General features: G+C 36.0%; 1 protein-coding gene across 3 annotated transcripts in view; it reads left to right on the top strand.

Annotated features, from left to right (window-relative positions):
• The first annotated feature begins 8,370 nt into the window (after positions 1-8,370).
• Positions 8,371-18,843, top strand: part of LOC128858398 (uncharacterized) — a 76,151-nt gene continuing 65,678 nt past the window's right edge. The window contains exon 1 of one of the 3 annotated variants that reach the window (XM_054094651.1): positions 8,371-8,389. The gene's annotated coding sequence lies outside the window, so the exon portion shown is untranslated. Of the gene's footprint in view, positions 8,390-8,457; positions 8,528-8,571; positions 8,625-18,843 lie in introns of those variants that run through there. The other 2 variants (XM_054094649.1, XM_054094650.1) reach the window with 2 other exon arrangements.

Consider the following 18,843-nt stretch of genomic DNA (forward strand, 5'->3'; position numbering starts at 1 on the left):
ATTAAATAAAAAAAGAATAATAAAGAAAATAAAAATTTAAAAAATGAAAATAAAACAATACAAATAAAATAATAGTATAGTATAATAGTAGACATATTATGACATATACAGCTGTTAAGGTTGAATGTGAGTCAGTATTACTATAATGTATTTACTCGTATGTCTGTTAACAGGAAATGATGGTTGCAAATTTAAATTAAATTTTTTGTTACGTTTAATAGTACTTAAATTTTTATAACATACTCTCAACGTGTTAATGTTTTTTTTTTGTTCTTTAATAATCCTTTGCCACTTTGCATTGCCCTTGAATGGAAGATCCCCTAGGTTTTTTTATAGTATAACTTCTCTGAATTCTTAACTGATATTCTATTATTGTGCTAGTTTAACATATTTGAAATATATTATTTTATTGACTATAGCACAGTGTATAAAGAACAATCAACGGATTGGAGAAACCATCCAAGAATTAGCAGCAATATCTCATTATTTGTAATGCTTTAGTACACCACAAAAAAAAAAAAAAATAACAGAAAATGCAAATAGACCTGATACCAAACCCGCTAGGAACGCAAATTATACAATAGCATTTAGTTAATAGAAGAGTGAAATCACATGAAAAGTGAATGCAAATTCGTCAATTCTGACCGAAACCTACGTTAGTGACCTGTATAACAGATCGCCTCAAAACAAAAAAAAAAAAAAACAAATGCATATCAGAATTGTTATTAAGAAACCACAACCTTCAGCGACAAATATGGAAAGCCCGTTATCGTTCGATGAGTTGTACAAAGAGAAAACACTTGCCTCTGGAACGATGATTTTTTGTGCAGAAAAAAATGTGATTTAGTTACAGCCTCGCAATGATTTCCCAAATAATTTGATCAACGGATTTCATGAAGAATTTCAATTATTGTAAGTAGACTACATGGTTTTATTTGCAAGTACTAATTCAAAAGTTCTACAAATTTTCTCAGAAAAACCCAATGCTTAAAGTGATGACAATTATTTTCATAAAAAATCGCTAAATATTTTCATTCATTAACGAGTCAGATGGAAATTTATTTATTTATGTATTTATTTATTAATCAACATACAGGATTCTTACAGATTATAAGATAGATATGTATATAAAAACAAAGACCTGATTGCAAGAATATTATATGTAAGTATCTTCTTCAAAGTAGACTTAAAGTTAGAAAAATCAAAATTTAAGGATGAAGAATAAGTATTAAGTTGAGCTAGTCCCCCTAAAAGGAGCATTCATCCTCTAAGCAGTTTTATCAAAAGCCACAAAAACAATTCATTACAAGGGAGATGCGTGAGGGAGCATTCATATGAATTTTATTGAGCAGATACGAACAATCTATTGGCCCACACAAATATCAAAGGCAAAACACAGCGACAACAGAATACGCCCAGAGCGCGATAGGACGGAATGGGATCGAGCGCAAAGCAAAGCGCACTAAAGCTCTCTGTACAGATTCTAATCTACTAATATAGACTGCAGGAAACGGCCTCCAAACGACCTGGACCGAACTAAGGACGAGTACACCAGTTTGGGAGTATAGCGATCAGAAAAAGAAGAAGTATTTAGACGAATATAGACCAATGATTTAGAAACACTATTATTTATGTGAGTGGTGAAGTTGAGATTCAGAAGTCTTTTCAACCAGAGACTACAATCATTTGACGCACACTGAATAAAAATCAGTGGAGAAAGAAATGCTAGAACCAAATTTCAATTTTTAATAAATGTTTTATAAAGTTATAGGGGCCAGATTAATAGATCTGCTGGCTGCGTCGTGCCAAAAAGGGAAGAATACGGCTGTCATCACTTAAGCCCGGAGAATTCGGTGGAGCGGAAAATTTCATGTTTAAATTGGCTCTTTTTTTCTACAATGTAATCATGCACAAGCAGACGGATTTACCATATGGTCATTACAAGTCCCATCGTAGAATGCGTAAAATTAGTTTCCGCTGAGGATAACACAGGACGTTGAAATATGTCTCTACACTAAAACTTAGCCCACCTTGAGAGCAATACTCCTTCAGTAAAGCCGATATGAGGGCTGCAGTTTGGTTCCGCGTCAAAAAAAGCAAGCGGTTTTTAAGCGCCGATATACAAAATTGTTGAATTAAAGAAAAACTCCTCAGCTGAATACAATTTTAGAAGTATACCATCGTCAATCTTTCATTGAAAGAGGATAGTATCGCTTTATTGATGGTAAGAAACAAGTCCGATATACCAAAAATGCTAGAATGAGAATTAAACTTTTGTCATTGGTGAGTTCGTAATTTATTTGAAGTGGTAAAAAAAGGGGCCTAAGCTGCACAAAAATTTCACATTTTCAATTCCGAGTATCTTGCAATATAAAAACAAAGTTTGTGCTGCCCAGTTATTTAATACTCAAGGGATCAGGCTATGCAATAACAGTCAGTGCAATCAGATCATGTCCTTGGGAAGCTTTTAATGCACTTACACACGTTATTCCGATACACCTACATTTAAGAAGATGGCAATCATGAGTGTATTTTGGTTAAATGAAGCGGGCCACTGGAATGGAAAAGCTTATGGCCATTCCAATCTCTTATTGCAACAAGCTCAGTACACCCCGGAGAAGACTGACTACATCGTCCCGATGGTAACATTCAATAGGAATTTTGTCAGTCTCTTTATATTTCAAGAGGAATAGAATAAGGGATTTTCACTAAACAACTTCGACACTACAGTCTACAGAGATGCACCTCCCTAATACTAACAGTGTGTGCCAGGCGGAAGTACTGGCAATTGGGGAAGCTTGTAGGTCACTAATCGCAGATTTCTCTTTCCAGAACAACATCGCTCCTCTTTGGCTACAACAACCTTTAAAGTGGGAATTGCCTTGCCACCTTGAGTGAAAACCATAACGTTACCTTCATCTGGGTCCCGAGACATCGGAATTTTAAATGTAACGAAAAACCAGATGAACTGGCAAGAGGGGGACCTGGCATGAATAACATTATTTCAATTTCATCAAAATACCTTCGATTCGCGGATTGTAGATGGAAAGGCTAGACGACATGCAAAATGAGCAAAACGTTATGGCCCTTCTACAACCTCAAATAAACGTCAATATTGATAAACATGAAACGACAGACGATTGGAGACTCACGGCAGTCATAACTGGGTTTTTGTCAGCTTTGGCAGCCAAAATGGGCATCCCTTACAACACACACTGCCACAGTTGTAAGCAACCACAGAAAAACGAAACTATTTTGCATTTCCTTTTTGAATGCCCTACCTTATGGAAGGGGAGAATGTTAAACCTGGGCAAACCACTGTTCCAAAATCTGGTAAACTGTCTGGCTTAGACTTCAACGTAATAAAGTTCTTAAACCACACAGACTGGATAGAGTCAGGCTGTAATTAACCGCTTAACAAGTTGGTAGCGAGGGTGTGGCAACAACTGTATTCTGGATGAATCTGGCGCTAGTTGGATTCTGGATGAATCACCACTTTAACCAATCAACCAACTCGAAATACTATAAAACTACAAAGTTTTAGAAAAATGTATTAGTTAAGTTATAACTAAGAACTGATTATAATTTTATAATAGATTTGTGTATGTATTAAAAATAATTTTTATGGAAACTTTCAAATCAATGCTTCTAAAATATTCGTATTAGAAATATCTATGAGATGCTTTATCATAATCGATGTCTTTGGATTGCTCATATTATAAAACATTCATAAATTAAGGTCAATGTCGCCGACCTGACTGAAAAAAGTCGTTTTAATACTTTTTTGTTTTGCTTTTTCTCTTCCGTTTATTAAATGCAGTATTACAGTATTATATTATATGATATATGATTATATATTCAAAAAAAAAAAAGAACTAACATGCGTAAGGCCTCCCGTTAATGATCATTACATTACATTAAATTACAATATATTACATTATTTTAAATAATTAAATTCCATTAGATTTATGTATTATTAAAATCTGTTTGGCAAGTCAATAGGTACATGTCTCTTTAATTTACGTGGAAATTGCCGTTGAGTAAGTGGGATGCTCGTAAGCGGTTATCGCGCCAATCAAAAATGAGAAGTTGGATGCGCGTGGGTTTGGATGAATAGCAAGCCTATTGTTGTATCTGCGGCTAATATTACTGATATCCTGATATATATGTAGTATAGTTGGGACATTTAAGTGTAGAATCTCATTGCACAATTTCAAGATTTGAGTCTGAAGCTGAGCCCCATATGTGGATTCCATAGGTCCAAACAGGAAGTAGAGATGTATATACAAGATTTTATTCGTCAGTGATGCTGTTGAGCTTTTACCTAGTAGCCCGTATAGTGAACGAGCTCCACTGCGTTTGAAGAGTTTAGCACTCTGAAAATGGAAAATATAATTTTTTTATATACTGCACACAATGATACCAATACTTGTAGGCGACAAATTCGCTCCACGTTGCGCGCACTTTTGATGCCAGCTTTGCCTACCGAATTTTCAGTTACGAAAAAGACTATTATTGCATGAAATCATTCATGGCTCATCTGCAAAATAAAAACTATTTCTCTATAAACTGGCTTTTATCAATGTATTCAAAAAAGGGTGTGCCAGAAACCTACCAAATACCTAAACTATTTTCGAATTTTAAGAGGCCGGCGCGCGCATTTTATGTAAAAGTGTAATTTAAAAACCTACTTTTTGTATTTGTACTTTTTTTTGTTTTATTGAGTCCATGATTTCGAAATCCTACAGACTTATTTGCTACGCGCTTCCTCTGGTAATTTAAGCTAAGTTTCAGTTTATTTAAAATAAGAAAGTAGCATTTCTAAAGCCGAATCGGTCAAGGGAGTATTTTCATCTAATAGTATATTAGGTTAATGAACTCAATTAGAGCACGAGTAATTCGCTCATTCATAGCTTACATAGCGTTGTAGGTATCAATACAAAATATGGGGTACCGTCTAAGAATTTCAACAGGAACATATATTACAATTTTACTAATTCTAGTAGTTCTAATAAGCGGTGTTTCAAAAAGAAAAAAAATTGAACACTTTCAATTCTTTTATTAAAGTCATTACAGAACGGATTCCATATCAAAGAGCCATATTCAAATTTTGATCGCACAATTGCCAAAGTTTCAAATCGTATGCATAGGGTAATATTTTATTATTCATAAAAAGTATAAACAAATTAGGACATTAATGCTACCTTATGGTACGCTTGAAGTTATCACATATTTATGGGATTTAGTATTTTCAAATTCCGAGTGAAACCCTAGATTTTCAAGTTTCCAGAGAAGTAAAAATCCTTTCAAAGGAACGCCTAGTTGTTAGGGAAGAATAATTCCTAGACAGTACCTTCTTATATGTCATCTTTCACATTTGTCAAGTAGACAGACTTACAATTTTACAGCAGAGCCACACGTTAAAATTATTGAAACTTTTTGAAAATGATCGATCTTTAAAAACAACATTTCCCAAAATTCGTGATTTTTTTATGGAAATAATTCTGGGGACAGAGGATAGAAAAGATCTGCCAGACCAGACTTGTAGTTTTTTGAAAAGATAAATCTATTCACCCAACAGCGATTCCAGAGCTGAAGCAGAATATTCGCATCAAGGTTACTGAACTCAATACGTTAATAATGGAGCTAGTCCTTGAACATTTTTATTCTCATATGATATCTATAGCGCTCATGGTGGATGTTTAAATGATCACATTTTCCACAAATAACTGCTAGGAGCCGTATTTTGATTAAATGTGAGTATAGTGAAACTTGAAAGGATTTAAATTTTGGCATGTTTTATTTAAAAGCAGCATCTAGGCGCGTCTCTTGAAGCGCCCTTTATTTTGTGCGCGCCCCTCTAAATGCCTTCGAAAAATCGTACTCGTATATGGTATCAACTTGAGGGGTTCATATGGCATTGTTTTTGGTAGTGTAGCAAATGATCGCTTCGACTGAATGAAATTCCATAACGATTTTGGGTTAGATTTGATATTATTCTCAAAGCCTATCTCATAATTTTTGTAAAGGAACTTATTATATCTATCTTCTTCTTTTTAATTGGCGCGATAACCGCTTACATGATTTTGGCCCAGCTTAACAAAGCGCGCCAGTCGTTTCTTTCTCGTTCTAACCGGCGCCACTTCGACACACCAAGTGAAGCCAAGCCCCTTCACCACTTGACCTTTCCAACGCAGATGAGGCCTTCCTCTTCCTCTTCATCGAATACTTTCAAAGCTGGAGCGTTTGTATCCATTCGGACGACATGACCCAGCCAGCGTAGCCGCTGGATCTTTATTCTCTGTACTATGTCTATGTCGTCGTAAAGCTCATACAGCTCATCGTTCTATCGCCTGCGATATTCGTCGTTGCCAAAAATCTTCCGCATAATCTTTCTCTCAAACACTCCAAGCGTCGCTTCATCGGATATTGTCATCGTCCACGCTTCTGCGCCATACGTTAGGACGGGCATGATGAGACCCTTTTAGAGTGTTAGTTTTGTTCGTCGAGAGAGGGCTTTACTGCTCATTTGTCTACTTAGTCCAAAGTAGCACTGGTTGGCAAGATTTCTACGTTGGATTTCAAGGCTGACATTATTATAGGTGTTAGTTCTGGTTCGTAAATATACGAAGTCTTTTACAACCTCGAAATTATAACTGTCAACAGTGACGTGGGTGTCGATACGTGATTGCGCTGACTGTTTGTTTGAAGACAGGAGGTACTTCGTTTTGTCCTCGTTCACCAACATACCCATTCGCTTTGCCTCTTTATCCAGTTTGAAGAAGGCAGGACTAACAGAGCGGTTGTTAAGGCCGATGATATCAATATCACCGGCAAATGCCAAAATGTGCCTGAGCGATTAAGTTCTGCAGCTCGTACGATCCACTCCAACATTTATATATGTATATAATTGGCGCTCCTCCTATTTGTGATGTGTCTTGATATTTTTACACAAATGGATGTACCTGCAGATTTATGCCGACTCCGAACGTCCGATGATTTTTTATAAGTGGCTTTTTCAAGGCAGAAATACACTCCGAAGTTGCCATCGTCTGCCAAGGGGCGATCATTATTAAAAAAAACATGTCTACAATTTGGTGTTTTATGCCCGGAATTTCGAATTTGTGCACTTCCAAATGGCTACCAACCCTTTCGGCCTTATTAAGGCGGTCAAATTCATTCATATAATAAAGTATTTAGATTTATACTGGATGGAGCCTGATTCCGTATAGATCTTATTCAACCTACTTCGTTGATCATTAAGTTTCTTTAGGCAATTTCCAAACTCTCTTATCAATCCGAGGAATATTTGTACTTATTAATGATATCAGAAATTTTTCTTTTAAAGACCTCAAACAGTCTAGAAGGTTACGGCTATGAAAAACATTTCAAAATGAAATTTTACCACAGATACACTACGAATGCCACTGTGAAATATATGTTTGGCGGATTGATTGAATGGATTTTGTTCGACATTTTTGGAACGTTGCAAGTTGCCAAGTTGCCAGTACGCCTGTACGGAGGTATGTGCATACCTAAGTACGTATGGATGCATGCAGCCAGACAAACAGACAACAGTTTGAGTATTCCGAACAGGCAGGGCAAATACACAAGTTGTCGGTAAGTGAGTCCATTATGGTATCCAATTTATCTATGTATTAGCCTGCGCATTTATGTATGTATGTATATGTGTTTGTATGTATGTGCGCACATAAAGCATAACGATTCGAATCAATTGAATTGAAGCAATTGGCCGCAATCAAGTAGCGGTTTTAAACGCACGTGAGTGCTGCTATTGTCGCTGCCGCTGCCACTGCCACTAACGCTGTTGGTGCTGTGACTGTTATTGCTTGTTGTTACTGTTGTTGCAAGAGAAACATTGTAGTAGCTGGCAACATTTATCGAGACCTATTGCTAGAGCACAAAAATTGTCGTTTAAACGTAGCGTTGCATACATATTTACATATATGTATGTATGCATGCTTGCAAGTATGAATTAGTGAAAAATCGTATGTTGGTGTTATTGAAGGTGATTGTGTGGAAGTTGTTGCTGTTGCCCATTCCTATTGGTGGCATGACATTTGTATGCGACCAAATGAGTGCGACAATCAGCATTGAGCTCTGTGCACCAAACGATCGAACTTCATCAAACTGACTAACTGACTGACTGTGCGCTCGCCTGCCTCCCTGCCGACCTGCACGTTTGCCTGCCTGCCTGGCTATCACTTTCGGTATTTGGCTGATTGGTCGCAGCACACAATAAGACGTTGGCACCCATAATTGGCCGGATCAGTGTTGACGCTTTCGCGGTCGATGACAAACTCCACGGTGCGCGTTGTTATAGCCTGCCTACTTGCTGACTTGACTGTGTGCCTGCCAAGAAATACTCGTAAATTGTCGAACCAACTTGTAGTTGTAGTTAGAGTTGCACCACTCATAGACGTTGCCATTTTCTCAGCAAAGCAAACGGCTGCGAGACCGTAATACGACAATTTATTGTAGTGAATTTAAAGAAAGTATTTGTGCTGTTCGTATTTATTTTCATTTATTATTATTTTTTCCGTTTGGACTTGGCAGTGACAGACTAAAGCCATTAAATGGACGAATGAATGGCTAAAACAGGGGTGAGACGCAATTGAAGGCAAACACAGTGAACTGAACTGAATGAATGATTTCTTCTGGTTTTGCTGGAATAGTGAAATTTCGCAAACAACAATAAAATAGAAAAATAAAAAATTACCAAAAGAATATGAAAAGAAATAAACTGAACATTCGCCATTGTTAAAAAGTGATAGTCGTAGGTAAAGAATAACAATACGCAGTGCAAACGAAACAGCAAAATAGCAGCGAAAAAAAAATCAAGTAGAAAAATAAACTGCTAAAAGGTCTATCAACCATTACTTGCGTGAAAAGGCTTCGCGAAAAATCCCAAAAATGGAACCACTTTTTTTGTTTTTTTTTTTTTGGTGTCGAAAATAAATACGATGTGATCTACATTGATAAATAAGTGTAAAATTTACTTTACAAATTGAAAATAAATATTGCATTAAGATTAATAGAGCACCAAGATGTAACGAGGCGTATACTCATACATACACATATTCCATTACCGAAAACATTATTAAATTGAAAGTGTTGTCAAAGGCAAGCTATATTTTAATGTAAAGCATCTGATTCGTCCTCGACAACATGGTTTTGTAGTTGAGAGATCTACGTTATCTAACTTATCAGTTTGGAGGTTGCCACGTCGCAAGTTTCCGCAGTGGATAGCAAATTGACGCGATATCCACGGACTTCTCTAAAGCTTTTATAAAGTCTTCCATACGATTTTAGTAACTAAATTGGCATTTTTTCGGTTTTCATTCGACTTTCCTGATTGGATTCGATCCTATTTAATAAAGAGGTTCAACACTGTAGCTATCGATGGGTTTTCTTCGAAACAGTACATATATTGCCACTTCTGGTGTACCTCCGGGTAGTTTTTAAGACCTTTATAATTTGTTTTGTTTATTAATGATATTTGTTCGTGCATTTACTTTGCTAATTTACAGTCTGAGCTGAATAATTTATTTTCCTCATGAATAGTCTATTTCCTAATATTCCACTTCAAAACCCCGTGAATACCTCTTATCATATTAATTATATCGTACATATCTTGCTTCGTCTGATGGGTTTAAAGATTTAGGGGTATTCTTTGATTCAAAGCCCAATTTTATCACGCCTATAGATTGTGTCGTTTTCAATTAACTTCCTATGCTCGCTTACCATTTAACTTACCCATATACGAGGGGGGTTCAATAAATACAAAATGAAGAGACCATTTTTTCCAATTTATTTTTTTCATTTTTCAACATTTTTAGAATGATGCACTTCTCCCAACGCACGGACCATTATTTTTAACCCCTTCAAAAAATTGGATTTGTCAAACTTTCCAAATTATGCCTATGTTTCGTCGATAACTTCACCGTTTGAAATAAATTTGTTTCCCGCGAGCTTCTTCATGCTAGGGAACAACAAAAGGTCGCAGAGAGACAAATTGGGTGAATACGGGGGGTGCGTGGTGAAACAGCAACTTCTTTTTCGGCCGTGTCTCCTTCCATTGTTTGTGAAAGTGTTCCAATAACTGACTGTAGTATTGTTTAGTGATTGCTCTTCTTTTTTCTAAGAAATCTATGAGGATGACGTCGTTCGTATCTCAAAAATAGTCGCCATTACCTTTCCGGCCGATGGGACTGTCTTTGTGTTCTTTGGAGCAGACTCACTGGGAGAAATTGATTGTTTTGATTGTTACTTAGTTTCTGGTGTGTAATGATGAACCCAGGTTTCATCAATGGTGACAACTCGACGCAAAATTTTCTTCGGGTTGCTAAGTGCCTTTTAAGTTTTGAAACTCTTCAAAACACCCTTAACTATCAAACGGCAAGAACTTTACAGCTTAAGGAACATGTGAGTTCGTTTTTGTTTTTTTTTTAGTTTTTTTACCTAATCTTATTTCAGAAAATATCACAAGCGGCAAAACAAAACTCCCGTACTTTCCTTTTGGTCATCAACTTTTCCAAAAGGAAACCAAAAATTCTTGGCAACGATAAAAGAGGAGTTTCGGTTAATCGCTAGGGGCCGCGATGTGTTTTAGGTCGCTATCGAGATTTACGCATTTACTGAAGTGAACGTGGCCCTGGCCATTTTTCAAAATTTCACTTTCGTCGTATATTAATTTTAGCACGAGTGCGCATGAAAGGGCAGACGGATGGACAGACATGCCTAAATCAACTACTCTCATCAATCTAAACCTAAGGGAAATAAGTTCGTAGCGTTTTTACCGTACACTTTTATTTAAACAAATAACAAGAGTTATATCAATAAGTGAATCAATTGTATATTCGCCGTTGTTGTTTACAACTTCTTCCCACCTCTCGACCAATTTGTTGATGACGTTTCGCCAAAAATCGCTTGGTCTGGTGTCAAAGAAGTTGTTGAGCCAATTTTTAAGGATATTTTTGTTATCGAAGCTAACGTCCTTCATGTGGCTTAACAGGGAGCGGAAGAGATGGTAATCGGTCGGTGTAAGGTACGGAGAACACGGCGGATGCTGAAAGACCTCCCATGCGAGCTCTTAGAGTGCGGTTTTGACATCTTGTGCAACATGAGGCCTGGCGTTGCCGCCCACTCCTTTCTTTGCTTCATATTGATCTATAGGCAGCATTTGTCATCTCTCGTGACGATTCGATACAAAAAGCGCTGTTTACGACCGCGTGTTGCTCGATGACGGTCGAGATGCTGAGAAGCAATTTGAAGTTGACTTACTTTGTTTTCTCCCAATTTTTCGGCAAATCCCATTGAATAAAGATGATTGAGAATCGCTTTATGGTCGCACTTAATTTTTTCCGCCAATTCTCGATTGGTTTAGCGACTGTTCTTCTTCAAAAGTGATTTGGGACGATCTTCATCGAATTCAGAAGGCCTTCCGCTGCGGGTAGTCTGACGTTTTTCATTCACGTAAAAATCGCTATTTTTCAACTTTGCAAACCATTTGCGTCCTGTAGACTCGCCTTTGACACCTTTTCCATACACGTCGCGGCCTCGATGAAATGCAAAGAAGATGAGGTGTTGAAAATGTTGATTTTTGCTTCCTGGGTATCCCATTTCTAATCCCAATTCTAATAAAACATTAAATAACTAAAACAATACAACTAACATAGTTTTGTGGAGCAGAAAGAGCTCTATCGAATGAATACTTACCCTATGCCAAGCAGCAAACAAATCGTTGTAAAATAAAAGCAAATATAAAAACGCTATGAACTTGGTCTTTCCAACGTAGATAAGGACGACCTTTTTTGCGAATTACACCAGGGCATTTCGAAAAAAGCACCTTCTTTGTTCTAGCGTCATTATCCATTCGCTCAACGTGACCAGCCAGCGCAGCAGTTACTTTTTATTAAATTTATAAAATTTCTGTATACACATTATTCCCAGCTTTTCCATCAGAAGCCAAAGCATATTAATTTTATTCATTTGTTACACGGGATAGAGCTTACCACCGCAAAACATTATGTGACTGGGAACAGGAGTAGATTAGATTGAAATGGAAGACCTATTGACGTTATCTGGATTTCATTGAATTAAAATGTTTTCTCCAGCACCACAACCAGCCAAATTGCACACTCAATCATATGCATTTTACTTAGCAGCCTAGTTCCATTGCATAATGTTGGTGGATTTAGATTTCTAATTTAATAATTATAGGGCGGGCCATGTAAAATTTGCTTTTTGAATCGGCTATAAAAAAAACTAATCAATATTTTTTCAAACTTTTAATTTTTATTTTGAAGATTGAACATTGTCATTCATGAATGAAAAATAATATCGTTCAAATGACTGCCACGATTGGCTTTACAGTAGGCCATTCGATCTACCCAATTTTTAAGCACATTTTCGATTGTTTGGGCTCCAATTTCATGAATGGCAACTTCGATTTCGTGTTTTAAAGCACCAATCGTCTCTGGATGGTTCGCATAGCATTTGTCCTTAACGGCTTCCCACAAAAAATAGTCCAACGGGCTTAAATCACAGCTCCGAGGCGGCCAATTGATATCGGAATTTCGGCTGATTATTCGGTTTTCAAAAACGGTAGCCAAAAGTTCGAGTGTAACTTTGGCAGTGTGACTCATTTGTGACTCATTGGCGACTATAAATATTGTTCGCTCTTTAAACCAGCCCAACGACTTAGTTTTAAGATTTCTAATTTCAGGGTATTCTTTGTCAATCAGATCTTCAACATTTTGAATCAAAATACAGATAATTGTTAGATTGATGTGCCCACTTGTCGCTGGAAACTATCTGCTAGCTATTTTCAGTAAATCATTAGCAAAAAGTGCATTGTCCTCTCCGGAAGTAAGAATTCTCATATTTTAGAGCTGGAGTAGATTGATTTCCCTACTATCTATAATATTCGTTAATAACGTTTTCCGTTGTTTTAATAGCTCAAACTATCTCTTGTATGTTGATAATTTAAAGACATACTCGGTAATTGCGACGACAGCATCATCCTGGATCTGATTTAGATAACGTCGCTGCCTGGTGTAAAAGAAATAAGTGATATCTAACCAAAATCAAATGTTTTTATGTTTCTTATTCTCAGTCTCGTTCTCCAATAGCTACTTGCTACCGCATTGGTGATTATAGGTTATTCAAACTCAGTGAAATTATTGATATGGGACTTTAACTTCTCTTTTCAAAGACATTTAAATCACGCCATTGCAAAATCATACTCTGTGCTTGCTTTTATTCAGCGTTCCAATTCAGACTTTGTTGCTTCATATACTCTAAAGCTCTTATAACATTTACCTCTATTGTGCGTTCTAAACTAGAACACTCTGTCTTTAATTCGAGACCCACCAATATTTAAGGTTTTTTAATAAGAGGTTTTACTATTTTGATATTCAAAGAAAAATGCAATTTTTTTAGTATAAATGATCGGATGTTTATTTCACTATAAAGAGGAAGGTATGTCGTTAATAGTGGAAAATAACATCAGGCAAATGACCACCACGACCACGCTTACAGGACTATATCCTTTTCATGAAATTTTCCATAACCGAAATGCAAAGTGGCTGCCCTATGTCCGCGATAGCCTCACGAATTCCACCTTTGAGGTCTTGAACCGACCCTGGGCTGTTGGCGTAGACCTTTTCTTTTACGTGGCCCCAGAGAAAAAAGAAACAAGGTGTTAAATTACAAGATCTCAGTGGCCAATTGTGATCAACTCTTCGAGAGATAACACGGTCCGGAAACTTTTCCCGTAAAAGATCAATGGTTTCGTTGCTTGTGTGGCACCTAGCGTCGTCGTGTTGAAAATAAACCTTGTCCAGATTAATACCATCCAATTCCGGCCATAAAAAATCGTTAATTATTTCTCGATAGCGCAACCCATTCACCTGTAAGACCTGTTATTGGAAACCCCCTTACATTCTGATATTCTGAGATAGAAGAAGAACTATTCCCTCCCTCACTCTCATTTTCGATTGGATAAGTGGGGCGAATATCGTTACTTGATATTTTCAATAGACCTCAGTGAAGCGTATGAAATGAAGATATTTTCTAGTTGGGTATGTTCCAATACTCCGATTTCCAGAACTTTGAGATAGTTTAATTCGTGTTTAAAAAAAAAAAAATAACATAATTGCTTAGCTTTAATTTGCCTTTAATAGCCTGTGAGAAACTCTGCATTTCTATATTACTAATACATGAATAAATAAATTCATGCATTTCTTGTTGAATATTTGGCCAAGCTCGTCCTCCAATTTTGTGCGCGGGTTGATATTTTTTCACAAATGACCTACAGAATTATGCCGTCCACGATTCTGAGCTGATTTTTTATGAGGAGCTTTTCCATCGCAGAAATACACACGGAGGTTTGCCATTGCCTGCCGAAGGTTGGCAGCTATTACAAAGAACTTTTTTAAGCATGAATATTAACATGTAATTTATTTTGAGATAATAAATACTCTCAGTTTTTCGCAAAACATGATTGAAAAACTCGTTATCGTTTTCAACAGTTTATAAGCCTTTTCCAGTGAACTATAGAAGCTTCAAGAGCAGTTTTCCATTAAATAAAATTCGCAAAGTGAATACCACCCCTTCTTCTTTCACTTGGCATGTGAGATTCGCACATTACTCTCCCAGTACATTCTTAACTACCCTAGTAACAACAAAACAAATGCTTTATTGGCTTTTGACTTATAATCCTGAATAGAAATTTGAAGGCTTCCAAAATTAACTGTCATCATATTCGATTTTCTCCCTTTTCACAAAGAAAAACGTCTAAAACGCACTGTACTAAGCGCATATGTATTAGTTTTCGCGCATTCGAAAAATATCGAACCTATTGAACACCTTCATGGCTTCACTGCCTCGTCTTAGATTTATTATGGGTTTAACTAGAAATATTATGAGCTCGATTGTCGCCACACTTGCATTCAGCTGCATACATAGGCACAAAATACACCACGCACACAATTCTACTCGTCCATATGTATGAAAGTATATAAAGTCATATTAAAATGCAGCAATGCAAATTTTGGTCACCAGACCAGTTCTACATCACTGCCTCCTCCACCACCACCACCAGCACCAGCATATCATCATTCCTTTCATGCGAATCCCCTTGCCGACTTCACCGCAGTTGCTGACAAAATAAATTACGAAATTAAACACTTTTACGATTTTCAAGTTATTCAAAAACTAGATTTGATGTGTGATAAGCTTATTAGCTCGTTCGGGCCATGCTAGTCAGTTATTTGAGTTGCTTGACGCAGAATGTGGTCTTGATGAAGTTGTTTTCTTTCAGCTTTTTATTATGTTAACCATTTATAGTGTTGCTTTTTTCTTGTTGCTATTTTTTCTTTTCTTGGCAGCCTATTTATTGGACTAAATCAATATTTTATGGTTGGTTATAAGTAAGTTTCAAGGTTAAACGAAATAAAAGCATATGTAGATACATATGCATGATTGTTTCTGTATTACCTTACGCAATTGCGTGTGCAATGTTGTAGGGCGCACTGCCGAAGTATTTTCCACTACACATAGAAAACCGCTTATTGCACATTCTTTATTCCAGTTCTTCGCATATGAATGATTTATTAAAACAATAATAAATTCACTAAAGCCTCTTCGAATGAATTAAAAAAAGACGTTGACAACGAAGTTCAGCTCTTCTCTAATGTATCCCTATTACACAGTGCGACATCAAAAATCAAACCGCACCGGACCTTTTTTTTCTGAAAATATACCTATTCAATAGCAAAACCCTCGCTGGGTTTTTAAAAGTTAGCTCGATTTTTTTTTTTATTGCGTTTTGAAGTTTTCTATTTTCATGAGATTTTGGAGTTTTACATGTACGCTAAATTTGACTTATAAATCGACCTTTGTTTGATTTAATCGATTTATTTTGTCATAGCTTGATGCAGAAATTTCGTACATGTACAAATACACTTATTTTGAGAAGAACCTATATCTCAATACGCAATTTTGAATACCAAAATTTCGAAAAATTGTATGTTTTTACCATTTTTTACTGTAATTATGAAAATAATTTTATACGTAACCACCCGTTATACACATTTTCAGATTTTTCTACGGTTTTCCAATGAATGGATGTAACAAAATGTGATCGTGAGTAGTGAAAAGCATGATTGGTCTCACAAGACTTTTAGCCTGTTAAGTACATAGAAAAGTGGCTAGCACACATTCCAAAATAAAAAGTATAAAGAAGGTTGTAGTCTGTCTTATCAGGAAATGTTTGTTTTAGAAATTCCAAAATTTGTTCCCAAAGATTTTACCTGTTCTAAGATCGCAGCAGTCTTACGAGATCAGGTTCGTGCATAACAACTCCTAAAACACATTTGATGCGCTAAATATTTTGTGAACAATACGGTTTTTGTTAACATATTTGAATTTATTAATTTCATTTACGTGAATTTTTTATGAATTAAGAAAATAAAAAATGTACAATTGTCCTGCAAATATTAACGTTTTCTGCTATTGTTGTGGACATTTCACACCAGCGAGTGAAAAGCATGGATCAATCAGTGATGATTTTACTGTGGCATACAGACATTATTTTGATCGTGAAGTTATTTTGAATGTACCTTGGGCGCCAAACATAGTGTGTAGAGCTTGTTATGTTGGTTTAGTTAATTGGTTGCACAAAAAACAAAGCAGAATGCCTTTTGGAATGCCAATGCTATGGCACAATCCAGAAGAACATGATCCAAAAAATTGTTATAGTTGTGTATTATAAGAATTCAAGTCTATATTCTTTTTACATAATCTATTTAATATTTTTACCTACAGAGTTTTTAGATATTTAAAAAAAAATTTAAAGCAGAGTATAAAAAAGTTATTTTTATGAAAAAAAATCTTGTTAAAAATTTATTTTTTTAGAAAATAACAAACTTAAAGTTCAGTTTTATGTTTTTATCTTATAAATGACTTTTTTAGTACATTTTGCAACATTTTTGCTAGAAGAAATAGTGAGAAATTTTAATTATTTCATAATTACAGTAAAAAATGGTAAAAACATACTATTTTTCGAAATTTTGGTATTCAAAATTGCGTAATGAGATATAGGTTCTTCTCAAAATAAGTTTATTTGTACATGTACGAAATTTCTGCATCAAGCTATGACAAAATAAATCGATTAAATCAAACAAAGGTCGATTTATAAGTCAAATTTAGCGTACAGGTAAAACTCCAAAATCTCATGAAAATAGAAAACTTCAAAACGCAATAAAAAAAAAAATCGAGCTAACTTTTAAAAACACAGCGAGGGTTTTGCTATTGAATAGGTATATTTTCAGAAAAAAAAGGTCCGGTGTGGTTTGATTTTGATGACCCCAAAATTGTCGCACAGTGTTAGCGCCGTTTTTCGCCTCATGTCATCAATTATTGTTAAAGCGATTGGTTTATTTCAACAACAGAGAGCAGAGCCGTTGGATTTTAATTCGTGGAAATGTTATGCTCATACAGTTTATTGTAGCGTCGTGAACAATAGCTGTCACACATCAAAAAAGTGTCTGGACTTTTAAGAGAAAGATAAGCCACCATAACACACCAAGAATTGTCTGAACAGATAGTCCGTAATGCAAGGCTGTGCATTCGTCAATAGGATAAGCACAGCCATGACGACGGAGAGCGTAGCAAAGTAAGCAAATGCAGTATTCCAGTTGCACTGCACGTTTGATGAAAGGAAAGAAACGTGTGGAATTAACGTTCTGAATAATAATAAAATATATTTTAATATCGGGTGTTGTTTTTAAGAGCTTGAGTACTTAAAATGGTAACACGAAGGAGAGTTATTACTGGAATGAAATTTTTTACTAATATATAATCTGGTAGATAATACCATAGCATTTACTTTTTGAATAGGATATCCGGCATATGTTCGCCGTGTCTGTTATTTATTTTCTATTATCGGTAAGTTCCATTTTTGACTACTTTTTCCAATAAATCTGGCCGTATGGCGTCAATGGTACTTGAATATTGCAAAAAATCGATTGTTAAGCGCGCTGTATAGCAGTTGCGCCGTCTTGGTAGAATCAATAAGATAGAGGTAGAATCAAATGCCATCGATCTTTAGCTGATTAATTTATGGAGACAAAAATGTTGTAGGAACTAAATGTGGTCGATGTGAAGGTGATAAATTTATGGAAACAAAAATTCAGTCACCATGGCTCGATAAAGCTCGCCATTCCCTGTAATGGCAGCTCCTTCTTCTTTTCGAAAGAGAACCGATGCAGCCGCGAGAGATCGGTGAACTTCTCGAACAAATTTACTTGTTTGCGTTGTTCTAGCGTTAAATGATTCGTGATGGGTTAGCAAACCTTACTGAACAGATATGTCAACACAGCTAATATTTATCGATAGCAAAAGTTCTCATGCAACTAAAAAAGCACTCGTTAGTTGCACTACACGATTGATGAAAGCAAACTGGTTGTGTGGAATTACCGTTCAGAATTAAAATATTTTAATACAATCAGCGGCAATACTACGCAGATTTCTGCAGCGAGGACAGCAAATATTATGCTGTTGCGGAAATCGTAACCACAATTTAAGGCCAATTATGCAGTGCAACTTTAATACTACATTTACTAACAAGCCTTCTTTTAGTAAGCTCTTCCAATCACCTTTTCAGATCATAACATTTTTGAGTAAGAGAGTTCTGGAATTCAGTTTGTGACAAGGTGATAGCATGCCAGTTATGCAGTTAGTGTTACATACTCACTAGATAAGTCTTGGGGATTTCGTCATAAGTACTTAAATATATTTACTGATTTGCAGTACTGA

The sequence above is a fragment of the Anastrepha ludens genome, chromosome 3 (genome assembly GCF_028408465.1).
Source record: "Anastrepha ludens isolate Willacy chromosome 3, idAnaLude1.1, whole genome shotgun sequence".
NCBI lineage: Eukaryota > Metazoa > Arthropoda > Insecta > Diptera > Tephritidae > Anastrepha > Anastrepha ludens.